We start from the raw sequence: 20749 nt of genomic DNA on the forward strand, positions 1-20749 counted from the left end.
CATAGGGATGATGATACTCATATGACATAGTTCTCTTATAATGGCAAAATATGATCACCAACTATAGTCTCCACTATGTCCAAAATAACTTCATGGAGGAGGAGACACATCTCTAAAAAAAATATGATTATCTACAATATGCTCAAGATCCTTGTACATGTCTTTAGTTTTCATATTATACTCTATGTGATCAAACACCAAAGAAATGAAAACTCATCTGTTGATGGTAAACACCTTATGCCAAAATCTTCTTGTGATCTCCAATAGTGAAGAACGATGGAAACTGATATGCGCCAGATACCTAGCAATCCCACACAATGTTAACAAAGCCAACATAGTGTGTTATTAATTTTATGTGTAGAGAAGCATCATCAATTACTATTGGTGCAAACATAGATCATTTCATCTCGACAAGAGACCTATAACTATATTCTCAAAACCAAGCATATCAAGTATAGTAAAGAAATATCATCCATTCAATAACTCTATCATTAAGAAAGTAATTTATTTTTATAAATGATAGGTATAGTTGTTGATATGAATAGATGCTTGATAGATACAAATAGATTCTTGTGTTCATATAATACCAATGCTACACAAGAACACATATCTTTAATTGTTGAGATGTCATGTGTAGAGGTTTGCTAAAAGGACCAATGAAACAATCAATGAAACTTTATTGGAAATCATCCAAGAACCACAAAATTGGAGGGATTTCCATCCCCCCTCCCCCTCCCCCAAACTTAACATCACACTACAAGGTCATGAGAATTTAAGATAACCCAAAGAATGAAGTAAAAAAGAGCAACACATTCTTTAAAAAAAAATTGAGAATGATTGATAAATTAAATATTTAAATAATTCAATGGATGTACTCCCAATTTAACTTCACATTGCAAAAGAATAGGGAATTTGAATCATCCAAGGAATCAATAAATTGATTTAATATTTGTTATCAATGACCAGTCATCTTAAGATACAAGGATCAAGAATGAAAAATATGTAGATATTAATACATTGGTCCTTGTCAAATCATTCATAGTTTATTTGGCCATCTTAGGGCAATGGAAGGAATCAACAATGAGAAATAATGATCATCTAGTTGTAACATATTTTGTTTGGCCATTAATGCATATAATCCCTAATGAATTTTCTTAATAAATTATTGGTCCCAAATCAACAAGTATGTGAGGAATATGTATTTTAACCATAGGCCTCCAAATATCAATATGCATAAGTAAAAAAGTAATAAAATATAGATCTTGGATAATCTAACAACATGCTTGTAGAATGAGTAATACATATTGTTTAATATTACTTAGTACATGATTATTGTCAACACACATACTTATGAGTCCAATAATTAAAATTGATGCAATTTAAAGTATGGGCTCATTTGTGGGCATGTGTCATTCACTAGGTGGAAAAGAAGAACAAAGTTGATCATAATTCAATAAATTATATTTTTCTTCTAATTCATTTAAACAAAAATCACATCCCTTAAGTGAATAAATACATTCCAATGTTACTTTACTAAATCCAAGCACATGATCAAATGGTAAAGGATCCTTGAAAGTTTATATGTAGTTTTAACCACCTTATTATGAAGTGTTTTATGAGGCAATGAAGTTTTTTATGAGGCAATATTGGTTCCTTTAGTGGATATGGTAGAATGAGTAGAATAAGATGTGAATGAGATAATGGAAGTGATAGGAATTGTTGAGAATATAAAGTAAACGGGAATAAGTAGGATGGGTAGAAAATAGATGGCAAGGATGAATATAGTGGTTTTTGTGACTATTCGTGACTCCATTCATTGTAAATATTATGTAAAGAAGTGTGTTTTGAGTAGTTTTGTGACTATTCATGATACCATTCATTCTGCATATTATGTAAAGAAGTGTAGTTTTGAGTGGTTGTTTTGAGTATTCATGATTCCATTTATCATGCATATTATGTAAAGAAGTATATTTTGAAGATATTTGTTGTCTTTGTAATGTAATAGAGTGACAATGCTTGTTACCATCATAATTCATAGCTTGATCTTGTTGAGTTGGTGTTTGAAATGGTTCACTAGTTACAAGAAAGACTTGTTCACTTTCATCCTTATCATTGTGAGGTTCATAGATATCGTGTACTTCATTCACCATGTGCTCTTGGTAATTTAAGCATATGTACTTTTCATCTCTCCTGTAACAATTAGAACAAGTGGTTAAATTTTAATCCTCAAAATTACATTTTTCTAAGAATTCATCAATTATTTTCTCTTGTTTAGACATAGGGATAGAATTTTTACATGCCCATGATAATAAAAGACCAAGATCATTTAAGTTGCATTCATTAGGTACATAGGGTATAAAAACATCACCTTTGGTCAGTGCAATTTCCCCACCAATTTCTTCTTTTATTTTTAAATTTGGAAGTGGGGGTCAAGGGGCAATGCCCCTTGTAGAGTCTTAGGGTAGTGCCTGAGGTGTGCTCCTTGTCACAGTATAGGGCAAGGTCAAGGGGAAACACCCTCGATGCCAAGCACATTTTACTTCTTACATTCCCTTCAAATTTTACATTTTTGAAACATTTTTCACCTAGAATTGATGTGTTGGAACTACCTTGAAAATGCATAATTTTTAATGTTTTTTCTTCAAATTTAATTCTTCTTTTACAAATTAATTACAAAAACAAGTAATAACATAAAATTAAATCTAACTTTTATGACCTACTCACAAGCTCTTAAATAATGCATCTATATGATTTACTACAATGCAAACCTAAGGTACCAAACTGAGCAAGGTTGACACTTGATTAAACACTCCCTAAGGCATACTATTCCTAACTCAATTCATGCGCTAACATGCCTTTGAAACTTTCCCTAATAATGATGCCAAAATGATAGGCTAAAATGTGGTATAATAAAAGACATAAATATCTCCCATCAACAATCATTTTCCCCCTCTTGTCTCTTGGGACAATGTTTGTAACTCAAAAAATATGGTGGTCTTAGACTAAAAGTAGTTAGAATGGTTAACAAAGCCTTGTTGGAAAAGAAGATATGAAGAATATTTGACAAGGAAAAGGAATGGAATCTAATAATTATAATTAAATAGCTTTACACAACACCTATGCTTTTTTACTTCCTTTCCTCTCCTCATTGGATAAATGGATTTCATATATGGAATATCATAAAAAAGCCTACAAATATAGTTTCTCAAAGAAAATGATGGAATCTAGGTAATGGTAGGAAGATAAAGTTATTGGGTGATTATTGGATGTTGGTTGAATGAACCTCAATCTAAACACCCGATCTTCAACTAGCTTGCTGATTATTACAAGAAACTATGGGAACCATGGTAAGTGATTAATGGAGAAACAATGTTTTTATTACCCTTTAGGATATGAATGGACTACTTTGGAACCAATCAATCATGCTCTAATGACTTGGTTTATTAGACCCGACTCTCTACATAATTTGGTATGGGCTCACAACCCTGATGAAAGGTATTTTGTTTCTTCTATGTTTTATATGTCATTCAAAGATCTTAAGAGTCCCCTTTGGGTAAGTCATGGGTGAAATCTCGTATTCCTAAGAATAATATTTTCTATTGTCTCATTCTAAAAAATAAGATTCTAACTACTAATAATTTTCTTTAAAATTTTTGATTCAACCTTCCTAACCGATGTTATCTTTTCTTAAAAGACATTGAATCCACCTCCCATATTCTTTGTTATTACTCCTATTCTCATGAGGTTTTGACTAACCTCTTTCAAAGGAGGAATGTATGTTGGACATTACCTAATATTGTGCATACTCATACACAATAACACCAAATATGTTAACTAGGGAAACCCTTGATTAGAGGAAAAGCCCTAGTGGGGATGGTATCCACAAAATCATGTACTACTATAAATATTCCTTGTTAGAGGATGGAATTTGTTAGGAGTCAATAGAATAAATTCAATACATATTAGTCCCTATTAGGAGATTCCAACAATGTTAAGAGTTGTAGAAGGTAGATGGTCCCGCTGTCTAAATAGCTTTAGGGAAAAAACCACCAAACTCACTGTCCAACTAGTCTTTGTATTATTCCTTGTAGAATAATAGAAAGTAATTGTACTTCCTCTTCCTCTTCCTCTACTATCTCAACTGGACTTCTTCTTCTAATCTTGATAACAGATCACCAACTTCACATAAAATAATTCCTTTGGTCACTTACTTGCATTTACCAAATACTCTACTCTTTTTCGCACAATCTACACACTTGATACTTATCCCAAATAAGGAAAATATACTTCCTTTATATGGTCATGTTCTGAAAAATAATTCTTGAGTCAGCATTGAGGCTTTCCCAATTAATTATAATAGGAACTCATTAAAATAATTAATTATATTATTATTATTCTAAAATTTTGAGTCACCATTGTATACATCTTCTCTCGTCATTTCCCAAATTTGAACTCATATTTTTTAAGCCTTCTTGTCTCATCTCTTTTTTGTCTCACCTACCAAGTGTGCCTTTCATGAGTTATGTTAATTTCTCTAGAGGTATTGTGTCATTCTAGGTGTATAGGACTAAATCTATTGTGAAATGCATATGATCAAGTTTTTTAAATCACTTTGTACCACTTTGTACCAGGGTTAAAAATAGTTCAAATCAGTTTCATTAAAGGTTTTAAACTAACACTTGTTTTGTAGGTAGGACCTACCAAATAAAGTTGCGGCCTACATCCAAACCACTTTGCACCTAGGTTCGAAGAGGTTCAAATGAGTTCCAACATTGAAAATTGGCTCCAAGAGGTAAAATCAATGATTCATATGATAGTTGCCTCTAAAGTGTGAAAAGTGACATCCTAATGATGATGTAAAGGCCACCTTAAAATTAGTACCACCAAGTACGAATGGTGAGTTGGATACGCAAGTGGAAAAGCCAATCTTCTAATGAAAACTAAATCTGAATTTTCAGAGGGTTATTAATGATGATTGGGATGTTTTTCTCAAGGGATCATGTAATGAAGGGACATCATAATTAATTGAATCATGGGAATTTTGCATCAGGATTATCTCACCATTAAGGCTTGAATATTTAGTGGTACTTTCCAAGTATGCAAATCATTCTAAAACTTAGTCTAACTTATTTTCAATTTAGTCTACAAATTTGAAGGTAAAGTGATGGGCAGAGAAAGGGAGGTGTTTATGGTTTTCTGCCATTAGCCGGTGAGGGTCACAAGCTTTTCTTTCTGCTCTCTTTATGCCATCCTTCAAGAAAGAAGAACTTGAGAAGTATTTTTTCTTATTGCAAGTATGAAGTATGTTATGCATTTATATGGGAATACTTCTAGTCTAGACTATTGACAATTTGTATTTTTTGATACAAACCTAATGGAAGTAGAAGTGGAAAAATTACAAGGAAAGTTTTTGGAACAAGATGAGATTAAGGGATGTCTTGAAACTTTAACTAGCAAACTCCTTGAATTTATTTCCTTTCCTCACACTTTACCAAGCCTAGAGTTACTCTAGTATTGTCCTAGTCATTATGATATCAAGTCCAAGAGTATAGTAAAGGAAAATGTTGATACTCTTCTATCTATTTCTAGGGAACTATCATGTCAGTCCTAAAGCCTATAGTTACTCTAGTATTGTCCTAGCCATTATGATGTCAAGTCCAAGAGTATAGTAAAGGAAAATGTTGATACTCTTCTATCTATTCCTAGGGAACTATCATGTTGATACTTGAGTCATCCTTTGCTAGTTTTATTCCTACTCAATCCTTGGTTAAATTTCAAGAAGACCCTCTGAAGAATCATAATCCGATATCCAAAAAGTGGAATGAGACCTTTTAAAAAGGAGGTTCAAGGCTCCCAAATGTGTTAACTAAATATCACACAAAGTCTCACATACATGACCTGATAGTTTTGTTGCACAAAGCTAAAGGTTTGGTTGATGTCCTTGTTTTTGAAGAGTAGATGTTTTGTTAGTGTAGTTTTTTATTTTTCCTATTTTGCTAGGTTTTTCTTACACTTTTAATAATATCGCTTAGGTTAATAAAGCATGTCTTATTAGGTGAATGGTTGTGAGGTGTCACCTTCCTACATGTGAGCATCCATTAGCTATCTTGGGAAGATACTTTGCTATCTTTAGTCCGATAGATGGTTGCTCCTCATTGGTGGGTGTTGCCACCTCCTCCCTCTTTCTAGCCTATATAAGCATGCTACCTGGCTTGTATTTGCATCTCTTGTTTTTGCACCCTCTTAATGCTATTTTGCTTCCAGCATTTGCATTACTCTCTTGGACACTAATTCTATAATGCTATTTTGATTTTGTATCATTTGCATTCATAGTTTAGATATTTACTCTTTGCACTAGTTTTCTGAGTTATTAATCTTATCAGATTCTAACATGGTATCAGAGCTTTTCTATGTGCAAGAGTAGATTTTAGTTTCCTTATTTGAGAGATTCGGGGGGGGCAAATAAACTTTATTGTAGTTTTTTAAAAAATGAAGTATGCTCTTATCTTGCATCTTTGGATGATCTTGAGAATCAGAAAAGTTTTTACAAAAATGGTTTTTCTCTGGGGTTTCAATCTCAAATCCGACAACCAACTTGCATATTTGGAGTTTTCAATCAGTTTTGTAGGTTCCAGCATGCCATTGATGGCCTTAGGAAGTTGATCCAGCATTTGCATGTCATATTCTGGTTGTTGGGGTCATTTTTTGATTTTTGGAGCCATTTTTTACTATTAAAGGCGTTTGATTTACACTACAACAACATCTTCTGTACATCAGCAAGAAAAACGCTTTCTGGGTTTTGTTCGCAGCCTCGAAAAACCATCTGGATATCTTTTAGATTTTGCATGCAAGCTATATATTTTGCATAATCAAGCATGCAAAGCTACAACCATACCCCTCTCCGTTGGCAGTTGCAGATTTGAACGTAGTTTTCAAATGTCTCGTTCTTGCTCATACGGACTCCAATTTTGATGATTCTTGTTATGAGCTTGGCTATTTTTTTGTGCTCAATCCACTAGTGGAGTTTCTTTTTTATTTTCATGCATGAATTCTTTAGAAATTGCAGATTCTCAGCCGTGACTATGCACAATTCTCATTTTGGAAACTTCGAAGGATCATAACTTTCTCATACGACCTCGTATCGAGGCAATTCTTTTTTTGAAAGTGCATGATTTTTTGAGTAGATCACAGTGGTGCTATTTTTTTATTTGATTATTGTGCCTAAGTTTCACTTTTAGCATATGCTCTTCATGAGGGTATGTAATGCATTGAAATCAAGACCACTAAGTATTTCTTTCTAGTGGTAGTTGTAAACACACTAAAATAAAGTGCCAAATCATATTGATTTGGGGGGGGGGGTGTTCCTTGATTGAGTAAAGAGGGGGAGGCATTGTCGTGGTTGGGTTCTCTTCTTTCTAGCATTTCTTCATCATGGATCAAACAAATATGCCCATCCTAACTCCATACAATTACTTTGAGTGGAAATCACACATGAAAATTCACTTAAGGAAAGTTGGATTAAATAGGATAACTATGGGACTTGAAACTGAACTTGCTAAAGATGAAGATAAGCCTAAGTGGTTTAACAAATGCGATGAGGCATTTGGAACATTGTGTTTTTCTGTTTCTCCTGACTTGCTATTTCACATTGAGTCTTTGGATACACCAAATGAAGTATGGACAAAGCTAGAAACACTATTTGGCACACAAGATTCAATGAGGGGTCATATGTTGGAAAATGAATTAATTAGTTTGAGTCCAGGCAATTTCAACACAATCCAAGATTTCTTAACCAAATTGAAATCACTAAGGCTATAGTTAAAACAATGTGGAATTCAAAAGAAAGATGAACAACCGATTCTTAGTATTCTCTCTAAGCTAAGTTCATAATATTCTGTGTTTGTCTCTACCTTCTATGCTACTAAGGGTGCACTTGGTACTCAATTCACCATGCCATCTTTAGATGATTTTGCTGTTAATCTCACTTGAGAATAGGACAAGCTAATCCAGATGGGCATTCTTGAGTCCTCTAAGTCACATGCCTTGGCTACCAACCAAGGCACAAAAGAACAACAAGGACAAAGTAGTAACAACAATAGTAAGGACAAGAAACAAAAGAATAGCAAGGAGAAGAAGGATTAGATGCTGGTTTCTTCAAAAGCAAATATTGATACACCATCTTCCAAGGGTGATAAGCCTAAGAAAGAAAAGGTCAAATGTGCCTATTGTAAAAGACCTGGTCATGATGAACATAAATGTTTGCAGAAAAAACTTGATCACTTGACATACATTCTTGAGAAGAATAGCATCAGTGTTCTTGAGTCTATCAAACAAAGTTCTAATGAAGGGTCTAACAAGGAAAAAGAAAATAGCAAAGGGAAAGGAAAGGGCAAGGCCCTTTTTGCAGTTGCTTCCTCACCATCCACTTGGGTTCTTGATTTGGGTACTTCACACCACATGGCTTCATCTAAGGAAGAACTTGCATCCTTGGAGCCTTGTACTATGCCTTCTATGTTGATGAGTGATAACACTCTTGTTGAGGTGTGTGGGAGAGGGTCTGTTGATGTGGGGGATGACACATTCCATGATGTTCCTTGTGTACCCTCATTGTCAACTAATCTCCTATCGTTAGACCATATCACTCACACAAGTTTAAGCAAGCAGGTTGAGTTCACTCCTGATTCAGTGGAGATATGTGAGTTGCACAATGATTCTATAGTTGTAGTTGGGAGAGCAGATCATCAGTCACGACTCTATATGTTTTCTCACTTTGTTCTTGATCCTCCTTTGACTGTTTCACTCACTCACTCTAATGATGTGAGCAGATTATGGCATGAGCAGTTTGGCCATCTTAACTTCCACTACTTGCATCAGCTTAACCAGCAGAGCATGGTCACAGGGTTGCCTTCTACTTTGACATTGGAGTCACTTGGAATACATGATAGATCTTCTAATGGGTCAGATTCACTTGAGTAGTCTTCTACCTCCACTTTTGATGCAGAGAGTGATTTAGAGGACTCACCTCCTTCCTCTCCTAGTCATCATTTACAAGTTGATGATTCTCCTCTAGATTCTCCATCTTCTGGTCCACTTTGGGCTAGACAGACCTTGCAGTTTGCAAGTGATTGGGTTGGGGATCCATCAGACACCAAGCAGACTCGTTCACAATTCCAAGATGCTCTACATATCTTCATTGCTACTACCTCAAATCCACAATCCTTTCATGAGGCTTCTGGTATTTTTGAGTGGGATATAGCTATGCAAGAAGAGTATAGTTCCTTGTTGAGGAACCACACTTGGGATCTTGTCCCTTTTTCTAAGGGAAGAAAAATTGTTCGATGTAAGTGGATCTACCGAACAAAATTTGCAAGCTTTGCTGGGGGTATGGATGCTTCATCTTTTGGGGGGGGCACTTCCTCTCACTTGAAGTCCTAATTTTCTTTGGGGAGTCTCTTTTCTCTCTCTTTTGGGGGAATTTTATGTACATGGGTACCTCATCAGGCTTGACTTGTCGGGACCCATTTCTACATCCACCTAAGCTTCACTTATGGGGGGGTGTTAGTGTAGTTTTTTATTTTTCCTATTTTGCTAGGTTTTTCTTACACTTTTAATAATCTCGCTTAGGTTAATAAAGCATGTCTTATTAGGTGAATGGTTGTGAGGTGTCACCTTCCTACATGTGAGCATCCATTAGCTATCTTGGGAAGATACTTTGCTATCTTTAGTCCGATAGATGGTTGCTCCTCATTGGTGGGTGTTGCCACCTCCTCCCTCTTTCTAGCCTATATAAGCATGCTACCTGGCTTGTATTTGCATCTCTTGTTTTTGCACCCTCTTAATGCTATTTTGCGTCTAGTATTTGCATTACTCTCTTGGAGACTAACTCTATGATGCTATTTTGATTTTGTATCATTTGCATTCATAGTTTAGATATTTACTCTTTGCACTAGTTTTTTGGGTTATTAATCTTATCAGATTCTAACATGTTTCACTACATAGATATCATTTTGACTAGTAAGATATTCCTTGATTGGGCTGAGTTGATAGCTAGTTCATTGAGAATCCAACTCAAACATTCACAAGCCACCAAGCAGGAATCTACATATCCTCCTATTTAACTTATTGTCTTTCATGTGTGTGTAATCTCACTACAATTCCTAATGAACCATGAGCGAAGACATTGCAATGTATCAATATTGCCCTCTGCTAAGGAAATATAGAGTGTTGGAGGATTTTTGAAAGGTTCATGATGTTTTCTTAGAGATGTTGTACCTCAACCTCATTGAAATCCCTATGCAAAGGATGTCCCCAAAAACCCAAAATTTGGCTCAAAATTATGGAAGCTTCTACACATAATTTCTCAAGTTTACTTACATAAGAATGAGAGGGTTCAAAGAGGAACCACTTAGGTTGCTAAGGTATGCAATGGAATGTTTTTTTCTTGCTAAAGTGTGTAGACACATGTTTTTTGTGATCAAGGAAAATCTCCCTAAAGGGAAATGAGAATCTATGCTCCCCATTAAACTAGGTTCCCTAGCTTGTAACATTGAGTAATACCTCAATGATTGGGAGTGACTTGCTAAATTTCAATTTGGGATTCTATCATGAAAGGAGAAGTTTTAATAACAAGAACTTTGCAAAACTAGTGCTTGGCTTGAGAGATTAAATGCAGTCACTACCTCATATTGAATATCTATGGGAGTATTGTAACAAAGAATGTGAGGTCATGAGAAGGGATCACTCAAGGTTAAATACTACTCAAATTAAATCATTGCAATTGAAGCTCAATGTAGAAGGACTCATTGAAGATGGTTTAGATATTATTGAACAGTGTATATAGAGACAAGTGAACAAGTCTTCCCTAAAATTGATTGGAATCAAGATGAAGAAGATGATGTATATCTTAGATCAAGGTTCATATTGGAATATACTGACAATTGGTTGCAAGAGAAGAAGCAAAAACTGGCTAGTTCGATGGAGATGGAAAAAGCTAAAGGGGGTATTTATTTATCACAATCCTCACCTTCTAATGTCCACCTTTTGTTGAATGATGTAGGTAGAATTTCTTTAGTCAAGAAGAAGAGGGTGGAAACCTCACTTAAATCAACAACCAAGACACCACTAGTTCATCTAATGACTTCTAGAATGAAACCCAAAACTAAGTCCATGGCACTAGTTTAGATAGCAGTTTGAGAGCCCAAATTCATGGATTTAGAACTAGATAAAGAAGACAACCTTGCACTACCTAAGAATCAAGGGATGGACACAAAGGTGTCTGATAGCATAACAAGGCATCATAACTCCTACTAAATAGGATGAAGGGATAATAGCCACAAACTCAATTCCCCCTTGGCTATCTTGTTCAGTTAACAAAAATTGTATTCTTAGACCTATATCTTTTCTAGTGAAGGACATAGTTACTAAGTATGCCACTCACACTCCTAAATCCAAAAAGGTGAAAAATAATGCCTGCTTGACTAGAGACCTTACTACGAGAAAGCTGACGACTGAGATAGCTACTTACAAAGAGAGAAAAGGAGTGTATGAAGTGGAGCCTAAAGATTTTGAGGTTATACAGATGGGTCAGTGCAAGAAGTTGGGTCTCACTTTTGGCCAAAAAATGGAAGTATTTTTCCTATTTTTGAATTTTTTTGTCAATTGATGTCAAAATTTGAGGCATTTAGAGATTGAATATAAAAAAACTCCAAAAATAAAAAAATTTAGTGTTTAGAATCTAGTTTTTGAATATGTAATTTATTTGTGTACCCATATGCTAGATTATTTTTTTGGTATGGATATTTAAAAACCACTATTTCAAAATGCCTGTTTTAGGACCATACCACGCTCGTGTATGGACACCATAATTTGACACAAATAAATGAATTTTCACAAATCTTTTTAAAGGGAGTTACCTAATACACCTAAGATTGATGACAATATTTTTCCTTAATTTTTTATTGAATATTGTATTATTATTAATTATTAATTGGCTATAAAGGTAAATTTTAAAACCTCTCATGTACGAACCACATAATTTGATCAAAATCTCACTTTTTTCAAAAAAAAAAAAATTTAACCTCAAAAGAATTGTTTGTAGATTGATGACATATAAATTAATTTAAGAAAAATTATAAAATAAAAAAGTTATTGAAGTTTTAGTGAATGTCACTTTTTAACATTTAGGAGATAGTTTTGATTAATAAATAATAGAAAAATAGAAAATAAACTAATAACACTATAAAATTTGCATTTTTGGAATCAGACTAGTAAGACCTATAATGGGTTTTTGTTTTATCAAAAAATTCAATGGGGACGACTATAAAAAATTTATGACAATACGAGAAATTATTGATTAAATGCCTTACAAAAAAAATAGATCATAAAGGCATGGCTTGGTGGGACCAAGCCTATGCCATGCCTTTCCCCAAGGCAAAATCTCATGCAAAAGTAGGGTGCCATACCTAATTCTTGCTCATGTCTCAAGAATTGGGCACCTGATTTATAATTCAAAAATTGGGTGCTCGATTGCTTTCAACCATTGTACCCAATTATTTATAAATCAGGTACCCAATTCTTTTTAAAATCGGGTACCCATTTTTAATGTACTTGTTGGGTCCCAAAAGTTGCCCCACAAACCAACTTTCAATGATTGAAATAATTGAATAACAATTTCGATCTGCAACAGCAAATTCTGTCATAGTTATTCTATTTTTTTGTCTTCTTATACAATTTGCAAGCTACTGATTCAAATTCACAATTGGTGCAAACACGAGATCAAAAAAATGAAGAAAGAAGAAAGAAAAAGTTCTGATAGATGAGGAGATTACAACAAATAAAGAGAATGAAGCACAACATCAACGAGAGAGAAGACAAAGAATTAGAGACTTGAACAATGTTTCAAAGGAGAAAGACATTGAGAATACCACGATGGATGAAGAGGTCAAAGAAGAGAACCCAACACAAAAAAATTCAGGTTCACATTCTAATCATGCATTCAATATAGGTGTCTCCAAACCCTCAAATTTTCTCTTGTGATGAAATTGGTGATTTTTCAGAAGTAGGTTATGATTTAAACAATTTAGATTTTCTTCATGAGAAGCAATTGTCAAACAATCATGCAAAAAAAACTCCAATTGAAATGCATGCCCCAAAAGAAATACCAAGAAAAATTCAAAATGATATTCAAATTCCAAATAATAGTCAAAATAGTAAAGTGTCTAAAAATAAAAATTGCATGAATGTAGACATAGAAACACCAACTACTAAACAAACATGTCAAAATGATAGTAAAGTGTCTAAACATAATTTTCATATTCCTAATGATGTGTTAGATAATCATGAGGGATTGATTTCATGGAGACAAATTAGGACACATGCTAATAGATTATATAGGCATTTTTTTTATAATAAAAAATTTGGGTTTCAATGTCGATTAATGTTGCAACTAATTAAAATGTCTAAAATGCAAAAAGTAATGAGAAGGTTGGGAATGTATGCACAACCCAAGAATAAAAATGAGTCTTTAAATCAAGTTGTATCCATTTTTGCTAGTGCCTTTGATGTTATTAGAAAGAGAAGTCAGTCTAAAGATAAGAATGCAACATGACAAGCAATGATGGGGGCACGACTGAAGCACATAATGGACACAACAAGAAAGGGAAATTGTATTAATTGTGTAAATATGCTATTACATTTAGTAGAGAGAAAATAGAATTCAAAACATGCCCTAAGGGCTTACAATAGCATAAGTCTGGAGATAATTTCTCCTTTTAGTACCTCCTCTCAAACTCCACTTTGAATTGCCTTTTATAATGCCAGAAATGTTCTTAAATAGACCTCGGAGGGTTAAGGATTAGGAATACATTATAGAAAGAGCTAGTTGGCATCCACTGACCAAATAGAAGGCTCTAGAAGTCACATTAGAAGTCGATGCAAAATTAGAAGAATCCAGAAACGGTAACCGAACTTTCGGGAGGCATAACTTTTGAACCATAGCTTCGATTGACGAACCGTTTACATTTTTGAAAAGCTCTCGAAGTGCTCTATAGCCCAATAGACTATCTTTGCTCATCCCCCATTTTTGGCCCTATTCAAGGTCATTTAATGCCCCTAACCTGACTTTGAAGCATTCTTAGGATGTCTCCAGAAATCAAAAAACTACGATAACTTTCAAACCGTGGGGCTTTTTGACCTGATTCTTTTTCTGGAATGCTCTAAATTACAATAAAAATATTTTGACCAATTTACACCTTCTAGTTCACCAAAATGATGGCTCAATTACATAATCTTATTTTTTTGGCATTTACACATATCCCAAGGTGATTAAAAACTCTATCTTAGAATACTGATAGTGGAACTGTGAGAGTTGGAACCTTTATTTGACCCAAATGGGTATCCAAAAATGAAAACACCTAAAATAGAAACTAAGTCTAAGTACATTTTTTTTTGGGTGACACAAGATTGCCCTTATACCTCTGGATGCTCCTGCATCAAAAAATAGCTTTAGTTAACAAATCAGCATCTGAAAAAAGATTGATTAGCAACATAAGTGGATATCATAATGTGAATTGTAAGACTTTAGAAAGAGCTGTAAAGAGAAGGGTTAACTTTGAATGTGACCCAACAAATATTTTATGGACTTCTAGTGGTAGACTCCCGAGATGTGATATGAAACTTACTAGTGAAGTCAAGAGTTTAATTGAAATTTTTTGGCATGATAATACAAGAGTATCACCTAATTTAAGAGATGTTCTTAAATTGAGAATTGGGTAAAAAATACATGATCCACATCCTAAACACCTTTTGGACATGACTCAAACTGAATTGTTTAAAAAATTTGTAGATGGTAAGGTATTAAATATTACCATTAGTTAAAGATCTTTTGAAAACTGTAAACCATGATATGTAAGAATTAACAAGGAAAGAATCGCATGTTGTTGTAAAACTCATATTCAATTTCATTACCATTATGATGTATTTTGATCTATACGTGGTATCATGCTTAGTAAAAAAATGTTGCAGGAATGTGGTATAAAAATACCACCTCAAACTATAAAAGATTTCATATCAGGTTTATTTTGTAAGACACCTAATGATCAATACTTTCTTTTCAATGCATGTCTTTCTAGTACATGCGATATGTGCGGCAATCTTTCTTTGTTAGATGAATGTTTGCATGAAAATGCTTTGACTACTTTTGGACAACAATTAGTTGAGGTAAAAAGATTCAAAACTATTGAATATCCATTGAAGGATGGGAAGATTGGAAGAAGGTGTGATCTAGTTACAGATAAAGTTAGTTGTCATGCATTTATGGATGAGTTTAAGAGTGTGATCATACCAAAATATGTTAAACACTCTCAATATTCTGGATGGCTTGATGGACAATTTCACATATGTAAGAATAGATTTCCAATTGGTACTATACTTTCAGTTTTTGACTTTGCAGAGAACTACATGCTTGCACTGCAAGAAGAGGTACAACCACAATATTACAATTCAGTGCAAGTAACAATTTATGTTCATATAGTTTATAGGCATGCACCTGATAGTACAAAAAAGGATCAAAAAATATTGAGAGAGTACCATTTTTATATGAGTGATAATAAACTCCATTCATCTAAGTTTGTCCAATATTGTTTCAAGGTCTTTTATGATAATTTAAAAGAGAGACAAATTCAAATGACACAACATTGGATATGGTTAGATAATTGTACAAGACAATTCAAGAATGCTAGAATGTTCTATTGGTTGAGTAGGACACATAGGCAAACTAACATCCAACATGTGTGAAGTTTTTTTGAGCTGGACATGGTAAAGGAGAACATGATGGTGCTGGTGCATGCATGAAGAGAGCCCTTAGTAGAGAGCAATTAAAATTTGAGGAAAAAGCTAAATTCAAAAATGCACATCAGATTGTCGAATGGTGTAACAAATATTTATACACAGGATCAAGTTAGAACTCTACAATCAAAAATTTCTTCTACCTAGTTGGAGAAAAGAATATCCTTTCAACATATGACTATGATACAATTAGTGGGTCAGTTAAATGGCATTCATTTAGGAGTTCAAATTCTAACACTTGGACTATATGGACTAGGGAGCTTGCTTGTTTTTGTCAATTTTGTCTTGCAGGTGAATGGGAAGAATGTGAGAATACAGAATGGGTTGAAGATTGGTAACAAAGATCATTAACACCTACTGACATGCATTTTGAAGATGATATAGTAAATGAAGGCCAGAATGTTACTTTTGCATCAGAAGACTATGATCATATTTCAAACCTCATCGAACTTGGTATGCACACTTTAATTAGATTTTGTTGTGATCTCATGCTTTAATTTATATAATATGCATATGTACACTCATGTGATTAAAGTGTTTTTGTACTTTATCTTATCTTGTAGGAAATGTTTATGCTATTATTGCACCTAGTGATGATGATGAACAGACTGAGTGTTGACTAGCTAGATGTGTGGAACCTAAGAAAAAATTAACATGTCATCAAGTAGATGATGATGGTTTTAAGTATCCAATCAGGTCTGTTGTTGTAGCTGGCACTTGGCTACATAGATACCTAACAAGAAGAAATGGTTTGCTAGCATTTGAAGACTACCAAACCGAAAATAAGATTTTACACTATTCTCATTTGGTTGTGGCAACAAATATCAAATTAGAAAGATACAAAGGGAGACCCGCCAATAAGATATTATGTACAATTTCAATGGATGAGCATGAGACAATCATAGATGCATTGCAAAAGAGAGAGGATGTAGATGGTACAATGGGATGACTACATTTAAATCAAACACATGTAAGTTTTTTCTTTATTGTATTATATTTATATATATGTACTTATATAATTTAATTACATGCATGTTTGTGTTGTCAATACCAATTTAGAGAACTTATATATACCTTTTATTCAGGTCTCAATTATGATTTATACAAATTTAAATGTTAAAGTGGATTGAACATCAACATTTTGTGCAATTTTACATAGTAAGTACATACAAATTACACATATATTTACATGGTTTAGATACCTCATATTAATTTATGTGTTTATTAAAATGTGTTTTTGTTTTACAATTTTATTTTATAGGACCTCATTTGAAGAGATGTGTTGAACCAATTTTATATTTTGAGTTCACTTATATAAATATATCATTCACATTGTCTTACATATATTGTGAAATATGTTGTACAAACTAATTTTAAAATGACAGTTTACTTCTATTTGAAAGTTAAAGGTATGCACTTGATAAATTATAAATTAATTGTCAATTTAAGTAATGACCTCCTATTTTGTTCCATTACTTTTACATTCAAGCATGTTTAAATTAATGTTTTTTTGAAGTTTCAAATTACTATTGATTTTAATATTAAAAATAAGTCACTTGTACATGATAGTTTAAAGATCATTACTCATTGTATTGATTATATGTTACTGTTATGTTGATAATTGACATTTATGTTTAACCATGTTAACCATGCTAAGTGAGAGGGAGGGAAGGATGAAGATAGTGAGAGAGTCCAAGAGGTTTCCAAGAGGTTTCTAAGAGGTTTTGATGGATTATAAGGGTTCCTAACTGGTCTTAAGGGGAGATAGGGAGTCCTGCCAAGTTATAATGTGTATTATGTAGTAATGAGTCTTACTAGGTAATAATGTGTGTTACATAATAATGAGTCTTACATTTCCAAATGACACATAAGAACCTCCTATGGTACATTTCTAGGCATTTTTACCCATATATATGTTAAGGGGACATAGGGAGTCCTACAAGTTCATTATGTTTGTTATACGTTATAATAGGTATTGATATAATTACTAGCACATAATATGTATTGTTAGTTAATAATGAGTCTTACATTAGCAAACAACACATTAAGATCACTTATGATACATTTTAAGGTATGTTATCCATACATGTGTGTCTTAAGGGGACATAGGAGTCCTAATAGGTCATATGTCTGTTATAGGTTATGATAGGTATTGATATGTTTACTAGCACATAATAGGTATTGTTAGGTAATAATGAGTCCTACATTACCAAAAAACACATTAAGATCACTTATGACACATTGTTAGGTACGTTATTCATACATGTGTGTCTTAAGGGGACATAGGAGTCCTAATAGGTCATAATAATTTTTATAGGTTCTAATAAGTTTTAATATGTGTTATTAGGATATAATAGGTCTTATTAGGTAATAATGAGTCTTACATTGCCAAACAACACATTAAGATCACTTGTGATACATTGTTAGGTACGTTATCCATACATGTTTGTCTTAAGGGGACATAGGAGTCCTAATAGGTCATAATAATTTCTATAGGTTCTAATAAGTCTTAATATGTATTATTAGGATATAATAGGTCTTATTAGGTAATAATGAGTCTTACAGTACCAAACAACACATTAAGATCACTTATGATACATTGTTAGGTACATTATCTATACATGTGTTCTTAAGGGGACATAGGAGTCCTAATAGGTTATTATGTCTGTTATAGGTTTTGATAGGTATTGATATGTTTACTAGAACATAATAGGTATTGTTAGGTAATAATGAGTCTTACATTACCAAACAACACATTAATATCACTTATGATACATTTTTAGGTACGTTATCCATACATGTGTGTCTTAAAGGGACATAGGAGTCCTAATAGGTCATTATGTTTGTTATAGGTTATGATAGGTATTGATATGTTTACTAGCAGATAATAGGTATTGTTAGGTAATAATGAGTCTTATATTACCACACAACACATTAAGATCACTTATGATAGATTGTTAGGTACATTATTCATACATGTGTGTCTTAAGGGGACATAGGAGTCCGAATAGGTCATAATAATTTTTATAGGTTCTAATAAGTCTTAATATGTATTATTAGGATATAATAGATCTTATTAGGTAATAACTTACATTACCAAACAACACATTAAGATCACTTATGATACATTGTTAGGTACGTTATCCATACATGTGTGCCTTAAGGGGACATAGGAGTCCTAGTAGGTTATTATGTTTGTTATAGGTCCTGATAGGTATTGATATGTTTATTAGAACATAATAGGTATTGTTAGGTAATAATGAGTCTTACATTACCAAAAAACACATTAAGATCACTTATGATACATTGTTAGGTACGTTATCCATACATTTTTTAATCTAGTAGGTCAATTTTATTTGTATGAATCTCAAAGCATAAATTTGATGTGATATTTATCCAATAATCTTTTTTATATTGGTACTAATGCTCTATAAATAGTTAAAATTATTGTTCATCTAGCATATATACTTACAATATGTGTCATATGTTCATGAATAAAATATGTCAAAATAAAGAAAATGGTTTGAATACTTAAAACATGATGAAACATAATAATATATACTACATACACAAGCATGATAAGAAGTCATAAAAAAATAGTACATGGTCTAACATACATCATAACATGATCTATGAAGTTAAAAAATACATATATAATACAGTTTTAACTGTCCTAACACAAAGTGTATACATCATAAAAACACAATGTATAGGTGCCAACAAGACCTAATCTATCTGATTGAATGTCCTCTTTACTCCACGTGAAGAGGACTCAGATGGATTGTCATGTGTAATATGAGCCATCTCGTCATCTGGGACACCCTGTGAGGTAGATGGATCACCCTGCGTAACATGAGGCATGTCTCATCATGTACATGCTTTATTGAAATGGGTTTCAAAATCTAGATTGCAAATAAATTAAATACTCACTACATAATAAAATGAATACCACATGAGATGGGTGTCCCTCAGTAACAGGAGGAGGCACACTATGAAAACTACCAAATGCAGCAGTGGCGAGGTCCTGTAATTTACAATACATACTCTTGTGGTGTCCACAACACATGGTCCATTCCTCACTAGGAATGAGGACCCCCTATTTTTTTTCGACTCTTGGACTCAAAATTTGAGTCAGGAGAAGGATTTTAGAGTTAAGTTCAAAAATCACAAAAAAATCAAAAAATTGAAAAAATCACAAAAAAATCAATAATTGAAAAAATCACAAAAAAATTAAAAATTGAAAAAACACAAAAAATCAAAATAAAAAATTAAAAACAAAAAAATTTAAAAAAATTAAAAAAATCAAATGCGCCACCAAAGGGCAGCGCGCGCGCGTAAAGGCTGTGCATGCGCCGCCAAAGAGGAGCACGTGCACGTAAAGGCCTCATGCACACCGCCAAAGAGGAGTGTGTGCACGTAAAGGCCACACGCACCGGCAAGAGGAGCGCGCGCACATGTAAAGGCCGCGCACACCGCCAAGAGGAGCACGCACGCGCTGACAAGAGAAGCACGCGCTCGCCGCCAAGAAGGGCCACGTGTCCAAAGCGCGTGCACATGACCAAAGGCGCCTCATGCGCATTCGCGCCATTGCGCTCCCGAGGGCCTTGTGTGCTTGTCAAGCTATTTTTTCACCTCCAGTTTTGCTTGAATAGCCAATGAGAGGGGTCTAAAATATATCATTTTAAGTATAAGTTGACATATATTTAATTCCTTATACTTAAGATATATTTTAATATATGCCACAAATCTTTTGAGATAGGTTTTAGACCTCTCGGAGATAAGGTAAAGATTTTAGAAAATTTCAGGGCCTTAGAAATCCAGACTTGGCCAAATTTCTAGATTCACCCCCCAGTTTTGTTTGAATGGCTAGCATGTCTTTACTATGCATTGTTAACTCTACAGACTA

The sequence above is a fragment of the Cupressus sempervirens genome, chromosome 8 (assembly GCF_028749045.1).
Source record: "Cupressus sempervirens isolate cs-2001-9-10 chromosome 8, ASM2874904v1, whole genome shotgun sequence".
NCBI classification, from domain to species: domain Eukaryota; kingdom Viridiplantae; phylum Streptophyta; class Pinopsida; order Cupressales; family Cupressaceae; genus Cupressus; species Cupressus sempervirens.